The following is a 12,409-nucleotide window of genomic DNA, read 5'->3' as shown; positions in this document are numbered from 1 at the left end:
TGTGCACAAGCCGGATTGTAAGCGCCTCCCTTGGCCTTTTGGCAGTGCTCGTGCATTGCGAGCACTAGGCGTGAATGGTCACTATCCCACACACACGTTTCGTTGTGCCCGTTGCCAAGCGCTCTGGAGCACTGTTTATGACGAAAGCGGAACACCTCTTGCCGTTCCATTCTCAGAGCTCCTCAGTTAAGCAATCTATGACTCTTGCTGCGAATGCCAGAGGAAAACATTTCCAATGCGTCTGGCAGATAGAAACTGAACCTGGAGAACAACTTTGTCAGGAGCTGGCACCTGCACCTTACACACACACGGGTTTGCAGCACATCTAAATGGCCAAGCTCTTTCTTAGGCAAGTTGAAAGCTGCTGTCAGAAGGTTGTGCTCCTTGTCAGATGGAAGCAGCAGCACGCACATAGCAGTTTGGCAAGCACTAAAGAGCCACAGAAGAGCGTGGCATAGCAAAATGAAACAGGAAAAAGCATTTGCTACATGTGCCCTTGTTGTCGCCTAACAACAGGTAGCAGCATAAACCAGATGCGGGTGAAGTTCTTGCAGGCGACAGCTAACGTCAAATGAGCAAGCCGGCTTACCACAGCTGCGGTCCTCTGGCAGTCTGAAAGCTTTGCGCACAAGCCGGATTGTAAGCGCCTCCCTTGGCCTTTTGGCAGTGCTCGTGCATTGCGAGCACTAGGCGTGAATGGTCACTATCCCGCACACACGTTTTGTTGTGCCCGTTGCCAAGCGCTCTGGAGCACTGTTTATGACGAAAGCGGAACACCTCTTGCCGTTCCATTCTCAGAGCTCCTCAGTTAAGCAATCTGCGACTCTTGCTGCGAATGCCAGAGGAAAACATTTCCAATGTGTCTGGCAGGGAGAAACTGAACCTGGAGAACACCTTTGTCAGGAGCTTTCACCTGCACCTTACACACACACAGATTTGCAGCACATCTAAATGGCCAAGCTCTTTCTTAGGCAAGTTGAAAGCTGCTGTCAGAAGGTTGTGCTCCTTGTCAGATGGAAGCAGCAGCACGCACATAGCAGTTTGGCAAGCACTAAAGAGCCACAGAAGAGCGTGGCCTAGCAAAATGAAACAGGAAAAAGCATTTGCTACATGTGCCCTTGTTGTCGCCTAACAACAGGTAGCAGCATAAACCAGATGCGGGTGAAGTTCTTGCAGGCGACAGCTAACGTCAAATGAGCAAGCGGGCTTACCACAGCTGCGGTCCTCTGGCAGTCTGAAAGCTTTGCGCACAAGCCGGATTGTAAGCGCCTCCCTTGGCCTTTTCGCAGTGCTCGTGCATTGCGAGCACTAGGCGTGAATGGTCACTATCCCACACACACGTTTCGTTGTGCCCGTTGCCAAGCGCTCTGGAGCACTGTTTATGACGAAAGCGGAACACCTCTTGCCGTTCCATTCTCAGAGCTCCTCAGTTAAGCAATCTATGACTCTTGCTGCGAATGCCAGAGGAAAACATTTCCAATGTGTCTGGCAGGGAGAAACTGAACCTGGAGAACACCTTTGTCAGGAGCTTTCACCTGCACCTTACACACACACAGATTTGCAGCACATCTAAATGGCCAAGCTCTTTCTTAGGCAAGTTGAAAGCTGCTGTCAGAAGGTTGTGCTCCTTGTCAGATGGAAGCAGCAGCACGCACATAGCAGTTTGGCAAGCACTAAAAAGCCACAGAAGAGTGTGGCCTAGCAAAATGAAACAGGAAAAAGCATTTGCTACATGTGCCCTTGTTGTCGCCTAACAACAGGTAGCAGCATAAACCAGATGCGGGTGAAGTTCTTGCAGGCGACAGCTAACGTCAAATGAGCAAGCGGGCTTACCACAGATGCGGTCCTCTGGCAGTCTGAAAGCTTTGCGCACAAGCCGGATTGTAAGCGCCTCCCTTGGCCTTTTGGCAGTGCTCGTGCATTGCGAGCACTAGGCGTGAATGGTCACTATCCCGCACACACGTTTCGTTGTGCCCGTTGCCAAGCGCTCTGGAGCACTGTTTATGACGAAAGCAGAACACCTCTTGCCGTTCCATTCTCAGAGCTCCTCAGTTAAGCAATCTGTGACTGTTGGTGCGAATGCCAGAGGAAAACATTTCCAATGTGTCTGGCAGGGAGAAACTGAACCTGGAGAACAACTTTGTCAGGAGCTTGCACCTGCACCTTACACACACACAGGTTTGCAGCACATCTAAATGGCCAAGCTCTTTCTTAGGCAAGTTGAAAGCTGCTGTCAGAAGGTTGTGCTCCTTGTCAGATGGAAGCAGCAGCACGCACATAGCAGTTTGGCAAGCACTAAAGAGCCACAGAAGAGTGTGGCCTAGCAAAATGAAACAGGAAAAAGCATTTGCTACATGTGCCCTTGTTGTCGCCTAACAACAGGTAGCAGCATAAACCAGATGCGGGTGAAGTTCTTGCAGGCGACAGCTAACGTCAAATGAGCAAGCGGGCTTACCACAGATGCGGTCCTCTGGCAGTCTGAAAGCTTTGTGCACAAGCCGGATTGTAAGCGCCTCCCTTGGCCTTTTGGCAGTGCTCGTGCATTGCGAGCACTAGGCGTGAATGGTCACTATCCCACACACACGTTTCGTTGTGCCCGTTGCCAAGCGCTCTGGAGCACTGTTTATGACGAAAGCGGAACACCTCTTGCCGTTCCATTCTCAGAGCTCCTCAGTTAAGCAATCTATGACTCTTGCTGCGAATGCCAGAGGAAAACATTTCCAATGCGTCTGGCAGATAGAAACTGAACCTGGAGAACACCTTTGTCAGGAGCTGGCACCTGCACCTTACACACACACGGGTTTGCAGCACATCTAAATGGCCAAGCTCTTTCTTAGGCAAGTTGAAAGCTGCTGTCAGAAGGTTGTGCTCCTTGTCAGATGGAAGCAGCAGCACGCACATAGCAGTTTGGCAAGCACTAAAGAGCCACAGAAGAGCGTGGCATAGCAAAATGAAACAGGAAAAAGCATTTGCTACATGTGCCCTTGTTGTCGCCTAACAACAGGTAGCAGCATAAACCAGATGCGGGTGAAGTTCTTGCAGGCGACAGCTAACGTCAAATGAGCAAGCCGGCTTACCACAGCTGCGGTCCTCTGGCAGTCTGAAAGCTTTGCGCACAAGCCGGATTGTAAGCGCCTCCCTTGGCCTTTTGGCAGTGCTCGTGCATTGCGAGCACTAGGCGTGAATGGTCACTATCCCGCACACACGTTTCGTTGTGCCCGTTGCCAAGCGCTCTGGAGCACTGTTTATGACGAAAGCAGAACACCTCTTGCCGTTCCATTCTCAGAGCTCCTCAGTTAAGCAATCTGTGACTGTTGGTGCGAATGCCAGAGGAAAACATTTCCAATGTGTCTGGCAGGGAGAAACTGAACCTGGAGAACAACTTTGTCAGGAGCTTGCACCTGCACCTTACACACACACAGGTTTGCAGCACATCTAAATGGCCAAGCTCTTTCTTAGGCAAGTTGAAAGCTGCTGTCAGAAGGTTGTGCTCCTTGTCAGATGGAAGCAGCAGCACGCACATAGCAGTTTGGCAAGCACTAAAGAGCCACAGAAGAGTGTGGCCTAGCAAAATGAAACAGGAAAAAGCATTTGCTACATGTGCCCTTGTTGTCGCCTAACAACAGGTAGCAGCATAAACCAGATGCGGGTGAAGTTCTTGCAGGCGACAGCTAACGTCAAATGAGCAAGCGGGTTTACCACAGATGCGGTCCTCTGGCAGTCTGAAAGCTTTGTGCACAAGCCGGATTGTAAGCGCCTCCCTTGGCCTTTTGGCAGTGCTCGTGCATTGCGAGCACTAGGCGTGAATGGTCACTATCCCACACACACGTTTCGTTGTGCCCGTTGCCAAGCGCTCTGGAGCACTGTTTATGACGAAAGCGGAACACCTCTTGCCGTTCCATTCTCAGAGCTCCTCAGTTAAGCAATCTATGACTCTTGCTGCGAATGCCAGAGGAAAACATTTCCAATGCGTCTGGCAGATAGAAACTGAACCTGGAGAACAACTTTGTCAGGAGCTGGCACCTGCACCTTACACACACACGGGTTTGCAGCACATCTAAATGGCCAAGCTCTTTCTTAGGCAAGTTGAAAGCTGCTGTCAGAAGGTTGTGCTCCTTGTCAGATGGAAGCAGCAGCACGCACATAGCAGTTTGGCAAGCACTAAAGAGCCACAGAAGAGCGTGGCATAGCAAAATGAAACAGGAAAAAGCATTTGCTACATGTGCCCTTGTTGTCGCCTAACAACAGGTAGCAGCATAAACCAGATGCGGGTGAAGTTCTTGCAGGCGACAGCTAACGTCAAATGAGCAAGCCGGCTTACCACAGCTGCGGTCCTCTGGCAGTCTGAAAGCTTTGCGCACAAGCCGGATTGTAAGCGCCTCCCTTGGCCTTTTGGCAGTGCTCGTGCATTGCGAGCACTAGGCGTGAATGGTCACTATCCCGCACACACGTTTTGTTGTGCCCGTTGCCAAGCGCTCTGGAGCACTGTTTATGACGAAAGCGGAACACCTCTTGCCGTTCCATTCTCAGAGCTCCTCAGTTAAGCAATCTGCGACTCTTGCTGCGAATGCCAGAGGAAAACATTTCCAATGTGTCTGGCAGGGAGAAACTGAACCTGGAGAACACCTTTGTCAGGAGCTTTCACCTGCACCTTACACACACACAGATTTGCAGCACATCTAAATGGCCAAGCTCTTTCTTAGGCAAGTTGAAAGCTGCTGTCAGAAGGTTGTGCTCCTTGTCAGATGGAAGCAGCAGCACGCACATAGCAGTTTGGCAAGCACTAAAGAGCCACAGAAGAGTGTGGCCTAGCAAAATGAAACAGGAAAAAGCATTTGCTACATGTGCCCTTGTTGTCGCCTAACAACAGGTAGCAGCATAAACCAGATGCAGGTGAAGTTCTTGCAGGTGACAGCTAACGTCAAATGAGCAAGCCGGCTTACCACAGCTGCGGTGCTCTGGCAGTCAGAAAGCTTTGCGCACAAGCCGGATTGTAAGCGCCTCCCTTGGCCTTTTGGCAGTGCTCGTGCATTGCGAGCACTAGGCGTGAATGGTCACTATCCCGCACACACGTTTTGTTGTGCCCGTTGCCAAGCGCTCTGGAGCACTGTTTATGACGAAAGCGGAACACCTCTTGCCGTTCCATTCTCAGAGCTCCTCAGTTAAGCAATCTGCGACTCTTGCTGCGAATGCCAGAGGAAAACATTTCCAATGTGTCTGGCAGGGAGAAACTGAACCTGGAGAACACCTTTGTCAGGAGCTTTCACCTGCACCTTACACACACACAGATTTGCAGCACATCTAAATGGCCAAGCTCTTTCTTAGGCAAGTTGAAAGCTGCTGTCAGAAGGTTGTGCTCCTTGTCAGATGGAAGCAGCAGCACGCACATAGCAGTTTGGCAAGCACTAAAGAGCCACAGAAGAGCGTGGCATAGCAAAATGAAACAGGAAAAAGCATTTGCTACATGTGCCCTTGTTGTCGCCTAACAACAGGTAGCAGCATAAACCAGATGCGGGTGAAGTTCTTGCAGGCGACAGCTAACGTCAAATGAGCAAGCCGGCTTACCACAGCTGCGGTCCTCTGGCAGTCTGAAAGCTTTGCGTACAAGCCGGATTGTAAGCGCCTCCCTTGGCCTTTTGGCAGTGCTCGTGCATTGCGAGCACTAGGCGTGAATGGTCACTATCCCGCACACACGTTTTGTTGTGCCCGTTGCCAAGCGCTCTGGAGCACTGTTTATGACGAAAGCGGAACACCTCTTGCCGTTCCATTCTCAGAGCTCCTCAGTTAAGCAATCTGCGACTCTTGCTGCGAATGCCAGAGGAAAACATTTCCAATGTGTCTGGCAGGGAGAAACTGAACCTGGAGAACACCTTTGTCAGGAGCTTTCACCTGCACCTTACACACACACAGATTTGCAGCACATCTAAATGGCCAAGCTCTTTCTTAGGCAAGTTGAAAGCTGCTGTCAGAAGGTTGTGCTCCTTGTCAGATGGAAGCAGCAGCACGCACATAGCAGTTTGGCAAGCACTAAAAAGCCACAGAAGAGTGTGGCCTAGCAAAATGAAACAGGAAAAAGCATTTGCTACATGTGCCCTTGTTGTCGCCTAACAACAGGTAGCAGCATAAACCAGATGCGGGTGAAGTTCTTGCAGGCGACAGCTAACGTCAAATGAGCAAGCGGGCTTACCACAGATGCGGTCCTCTGGCAGTCTGAAAGCTTTGCGCACAAGCCGGATTGTAAGCGCCTCCCTTGGCCTTTTGGCAGTGCTCGTGCATTGCGAGCACTAGGCGTGAATGGTCACTATCCCGCACACACGTTTCGTTGTGCCCGTTGCCAAGCGCTCTGGAGCACTGTTTATGACGAAAGCAGAACACCTCTTGCCGTTCCATTCTCAGAGCTCCTCAGTTAAGCAATCTGTGACTGTTGGTGCGAATGCCAGAGGAAAACATTTCCAATGTGTCTGGCAGGGAGAAACTGAACCTGGAGAACAACTTTGTCAGGAGCTTGCACCTGCACCTTACACACACACAGGTTTGCAGCACATCTAAATGGCCAAGCTCTTTCTTAGGCAAGTTGAAAGCTGCTGTCAGAAGGTTGTGCTCCTTGTCAGATGGAAGCAGCAGCACGCACATAGCAGTTTGGCAAGCACTAAAGAGCCACAGAAGAGTGTGGCCTAGCAAAATGAAACAGGAAAAAGCATTTGCTACATGTGCCCTTGTTGTCGCCTAACAACAGGTAGCAGCATAAACCAGATGCGGGTGAAGTTCTTGCAGGCGACAGCTAACGTCAAATGAGCAAGCGGGCTTACCACAGATGCGGTCCTCTGGCAGTCTGAAAGCTTTGTGCACAAGCCGGATTGTAAGCGCCTCCCTTGGCCTTTTGGCAGTGCTCGTGCATTGCGAGCACTAGGCGTGAATGGTCACTATCCCACACACACGTTTCGTTGTGCCCGTTGCCAAGCGCTCTGGAGCACTGTTTATGACGAAAGCGGAACACCTCTTGCCGTTCCATTCTCAGAGCTCCTCAGTTAAGCAATCTATGACTCTTGCTGCGAATGCCAGAGGAAAACATTTCCAATGCGTCTGGCAGATAGAAACTGAACCTGGAGAACAACTTTGTCAGGAGCTGGCACCTGCACCTTACACACACACGGGTTTGCAGCACATCTAAATGGCCAAGCTCTTTCTTAGGCAAGTTGAAAGCTGCTGTCAGAAGGTTGTGCTCCTTGTCAGATGGAAGCAGCAGCACGCACATAGCAGTTTGGCAAGCACTAAAGAGCCACAGAAGAGCGTGGCATAGCAAAATGAAACAGGAAAAAGCATTTGCTACATGTGCCCTTGTTGTCGCCTAACAACAGGTAGCAGCATAAACCAGATGCGGGTGAAGTTCTTGCAGGCGACAGCTAACGTCAAATGAGCAAGCCGGCTTACCACAGCTGCGGTCCTCTGGCAGTCTGAAAGCTTTGCGCACAAGCCGGATTGTAAGCGCCTCCCTTGGCCTTTTGGCAGTGCTCGTGCATTGCGAGCACTAGGCGTGAATGGTCACTATCCCGCACACACGTTTTGTTGTGCCCGTTGCCAAGCGCTCTGGAGCACTGTTTATGACGAAAGCGGAACACCTCTTGCCGTTCCATTCTCAGAGCTCCTCAGTTAAGCAATCTGCGACTCTTGCTGCGAATGCCAGAGGAAAACATTTCCAATGTGTCTGGCAGGGAGAAACTGAACCTGGAGAACACCTTTGTCAGGAGCTTTCACCTGCACCTTACACACACACAGATTTGCAGCACATCTAAATGGCCAAGCTCTTTCTTAGGCAAGTTGAAAGCTGCTGTCAGAAGGTTGTGCTCCTTGTCAGATGGAAGCAGCAGCACGCACATAGCAGTTTGGCAAGCACTAAAAAGCCACAGAAGAGTGTGGCCTAGCAAAATGAAACAGGAAAAAGCATTTGCTACATGTGCCCTTGTTGTCGCCTAACAACAGGTAGCAGCATAAACCAGATGCGGGTGAAGTTCTTGCAGGCGACAGCTAACGTCAAATGAGCAAGCGGGCTTACCACAGATGCGGTCCTCTGGCAGTCTGAAAGCTTTGCGCACAAGCCGGATTGTAAGCGCCTCCCTTGGCCTTTTGGCAGTGCTCGTGCATTGCGAGCACTAGGCGTGAATGGTCACTATCCCGCACACACGTTTCGTTGTGCCCGTTGCCAAGCGCTCTGGAGCACTGTTTATGACGAAAGCAGAACACCTCTTGCCGTTCCATTCTCAGAGCTCCTCAGTTAAGCAATCTGTGACTGTTGGTGCGAATGCCAGAGGAAAACATTTCCAATGTGTCTGGCAGGGAGAAACTGAACCTGGAGAACAACTTTGTCAGGAGCTTGCACCTGCACCTTACACACACACAGGTTTGCAGCACATCTAAATGGCCAAGCTCTTTCTTAGGCAAGTTGAAAGCTGCTGTCAGAAGGTTGTGCTCCTTGTCAGATGGAAGCAGCAGCACGCACATAGCAGTTTGGCAAGCACTAAAGAGCCACAGAAGAGTGTGGCCTAGCAAAATGAAACAGGAAAAAGCATTTGCTACATGTGCCCTTGTTGTCGCCTAACAACAGGTAGCAGCATAAACCAGATGCGGGTGAAGTTCTTGCAGGCGACAGCTAACGTCAAATGAGCAAGCGGGCTTACCACAGATGCGGTCCTCTGGCAGTCTGAAAGCTTTGCGCACAAGCCGGATTGTAAGCGCCTCCCTTGGCCTTTTGGCAGTGCTCGTGCATTGCGAGCACTAGGCGTGAATGGTCACTATCCCGCACACACGTTTCGTTGTGCCCGTTGCCAAGCGCTCTGGAGCACTGTTTATGACGAAAGCGGAACACCTCTTGCCGTTCCATTCTCAGAGCTCCTCAGTTAAGCAATCTGTGACTGTTGGTGCGAATGCCAGAGGAAAACATTTCCAATGTGTCTGGCAGGGAGAAACTGAACCTGGAGAACAACTTTGTCAGGAGCTTGCACCTGCACCTTACACACACACAGATTTGCAGCACATCTAAATGGCCAAGCTCTTTCTTAGGCAAGTTGAAAGCTGCTGTCAGAAGGTTGTGCTCCTTGTCAGATGGAAGCAGCAGCACGCACATAGCAGTTTGGCAAGCAGTAAAGAGCCACAGAAGAGTGTGGCCTAGCAAAATGAAACAGGAAAAAGCATTTGCTACATGTGCCCTTGTTGTCGCCTAACAACAGGTAGCAGCATAAACCAGATGCAGGTGAAGTTCTTGCAGGTGACAGCTAACGTCAAATGAGCAAGCCGGCTTACCACAGCTGCGGTGCTCTGGCAGTCAGAAAGCTTTGTGCACAAGCCGGATTGTAAGCGCCTCCCTTGGCCTTTTGGCAGTGCTCGTGCATTGCGAGCACTAGGCGTGAATGGTCACTATCCCACACACACGTTTCGTTGTGCCCGTTGCCAAGCGCTCTGGAGCACTGTTTATGACGAAAGCGGAACACCTCTTGCCGTTCCATTCTCAGAGCTCCTCAGTTAAGCAATCTATGACTCTTGCTGCGAATGCCAGAGGAAAACATTTCCAATGCGTCTGGCAGATAGAAACTGAACCTGGAGAACAACTTTGTCAGGAGCTGGCACCTGCACCTTACACACACACGGGTTTGCAGCACATCTAAATGGCCAAGCTCTTTCTTAGGCAAGTTGAAAGCTGCTGTCAGAAGGTTGTGCTCCTTGTCAGATGGAAGCAGCAGCACGCACATAGCAGTTTGGCAAGCACTAAAGAGCCACAGAAGAGCGTGGCATAGCAAAATGAAACAGGAAAAAGCATTTGCTACATGTGCCCTTGTTGTCGCCTAACAACAGGTAGCAGCATAAACCAGATGCGGGTGAAGTTCTTGCAGGCGACAGCTAACGTCAAATGAGCAAGCCGGCTTACCACAGCTGCGGTCCTCTGGCAGTCTGAAAGCTTTGCGTACAAGCCGGATTGTAAGCGCCTCCCTTGGCCTTTTGGCAGTGCTCGTGCATTGCGAGCACTAGGCGTGAATGGTCACTATCCCGCACACACGTTTTGTTGTGCCCGTTGCCAAGCGCTCTGGAGCACTGTTTATGACGAAAGCGGAACACCTCTTGCCGTTCCATTCTCAGAGCTCCTCAGTTAAGCAATCTGCGACTCTTGCTGCGAATGCCAGAGGAAAACATTTCCAATGTGTCTGGCAGGGAGAAACTGAACCTGGAGAACACCTTTGTCAGGAGCTTTCACCTGCACCTTACACACACACAGATTTGCAGCACATCTAAATGGCCAAGCTCTTTCTTAGGCAAGTTGAAAGCTGCTGTCAGAAGGTTGTGCTCCTTGTCAGATGGAAGCAGCAGCACGCACATAGCAGTTTGGCAAGCACTAAAAAGCCACAGAAGAGTGTGGCCTAGCAAAATGAAACAGGAAAAAGCATTTGCTACATGTGCCCTTGTTGTCGCCTAACAACAGGTAGCAGCATAAACCAGATGCGGGTGAAGTTCTTGCAGGCGACAGCTAACGTCAAATGAGCAAGCGGGCTTACCACAGATGCGGTCCTCTGGCAGTCTGAAAGCTTTGCGCACAAGCCGGATTGTAAGCGCCTCCCTTGGCCTTTTGGCAGTGCTCGTGCATTGCGAGCACTAGGCGTGAATGGTCACTATCCCGCACACACGTTTCGTTGTGCCCGTTGCCAAGCGCTCTGGAGCACTGTTTATGACGAAAGCAGAACACCTCTTGCCGTTCCATTCTCAGAGCTCCTCAGTTAAGCAATCTGTGACTGTTGGTGCGAATGCCAGAGGAAAACATTTCCAATGTGTCTGGCAGGGAGAAACTGAACCTGGAGAACAACTTTGTCAGGAGCTTGCACCTGCACCTTACACACACACAGGTTTGCAGCACATCTAAATGGCCAAGCTCTTTCTTAGGCAAGTTGAAAGCTGCTGTCAGAAGGTTGTGCTCCTTGTCAGATGGAAGCAGCAGCACGCACATAGCAGTTTGGCAAGCACTAAAGAGCCACAGAAGAGTGTGGCCTAGCAAAATGAAACAGGAAAAAGCATTTGCTACATGTGCCCTTGTTGTCGCCTAACAACAGGTAGCAGCATAAACCAGATGCGGGTGAAGTTCTTGCAGGCGACAGCTAACGTCAAATGAGCAAGCGGGCTTACCACAGATGCGGTCCTCTGGCAGTCTGAAAGCTTTGTGCACAAGCCGGATTGTAAGCGCCTCCCTTGGCCTTTTGGCAGTGCTCGTGCATTGCGAGCACTAGGCGTGAATGGTCACTATCCCACACACACGTTTCGTTGTGCCCGTTGCCAAGCGCTCTGGAGCACTGTTTATGACGAAAGCGGAACACCTCTTGCCGTTCCATTCTCAGAGCTCCTCAGTTAAGCAATCTATGACTCTTGCTGCGAATGCCAGAGGAAAACATTTCCAATGCGTCTGGCAGATAGAAACTGAACCTGGAGAACAACTTTGTCAGGAGCTGGCACCTGCACCTTACACACACACGGGTTTGCAGCACATCTAAATGGCCAAGCTCTTTCTTAGGCAAGTTGAAAGCTGCTGTCAGAAGGTTGTGCTCCTTGTCAGATGGAAGCAGCAGCACGCACATAGCAGTTTGGCAAGCACTAAAGAGCCACAGAAGAGCGTGGCATAGCAAAATGAAACAGGAAAAAGCATTTGCTACATGTGCCCTTGTTGTCGCCTAACAACAGGTAGCAGCATAAACCAGATGCGGGTGAAGTTCTTGCAGGCGACAGCTAACGTCAAATGAGCAAGCCGGCTTACCACAGCTGCGGTCCTCTGGCAGTCTGAAAGCTTTGCGCACAAGCCGGATTGTAAGCGCCTCCCTTGGCCTTTTGGCAGTGCTCGTGCATTGCGAGCACTAGGCGTGAATGGTCACTATCCCGCACACACGTTTTGTTGTGCCCGTTGCCAAGCGCTCTGGAGCACTGTTTATGACGAAAGCGGAACACCTCTTGCCGTTCCATTCTCAGAGCTCCTCAGTTAAGCAATCTGCGACTCTTGCTGCGAATGCCAGAGGAAAACATTTCCAATGTGTCTGGCAGGGAGAAACTGAACCTGGAGAACACCTTTGTCAGGAGCTTTCACCTGCACCTTACACACACACAGATTTGCAGCACATCTAAATGGCCAAGCTCTTTCTTAGGCAAGTTGAAAGCTGCTGTCAGAAGGTTGTGCTCCTTGTCAGATGGAAGCAGCAGCACGCACATAGCAGTTTGGCAAGCACTAAAAAGCCACAGAAGAGTGTGGCCTAGCAAAATGAAACAGGAAAAAGCATTTGCTACATGTGCCCTTGTTGTCGCCTAACAACAGGTAGCAGCATAAACCAGATGCGGGTGAAGTTCTTGCAGGCGACAGCTAACGTCAAATGAGCAAGCGGGCTTACCA

Source organism: Poecile atricapillus, chromosome 5, assembly GCF_030490865.1.
Source record: "Poecile atricapillus isolate bPoeAtr1 chromosome 5, bPoeAtr1.hap1, whole genome shotgun sequence".
Taxonomy (NCBI): domain Eukaryota; kingdom Metazoa; phylum Chordata; class Aves; order Passeriformes; family Paridae; genus Poecile; species Poecile atricapillus.
Note: the sequence above shows the minus strand (reverse complement) of the source record.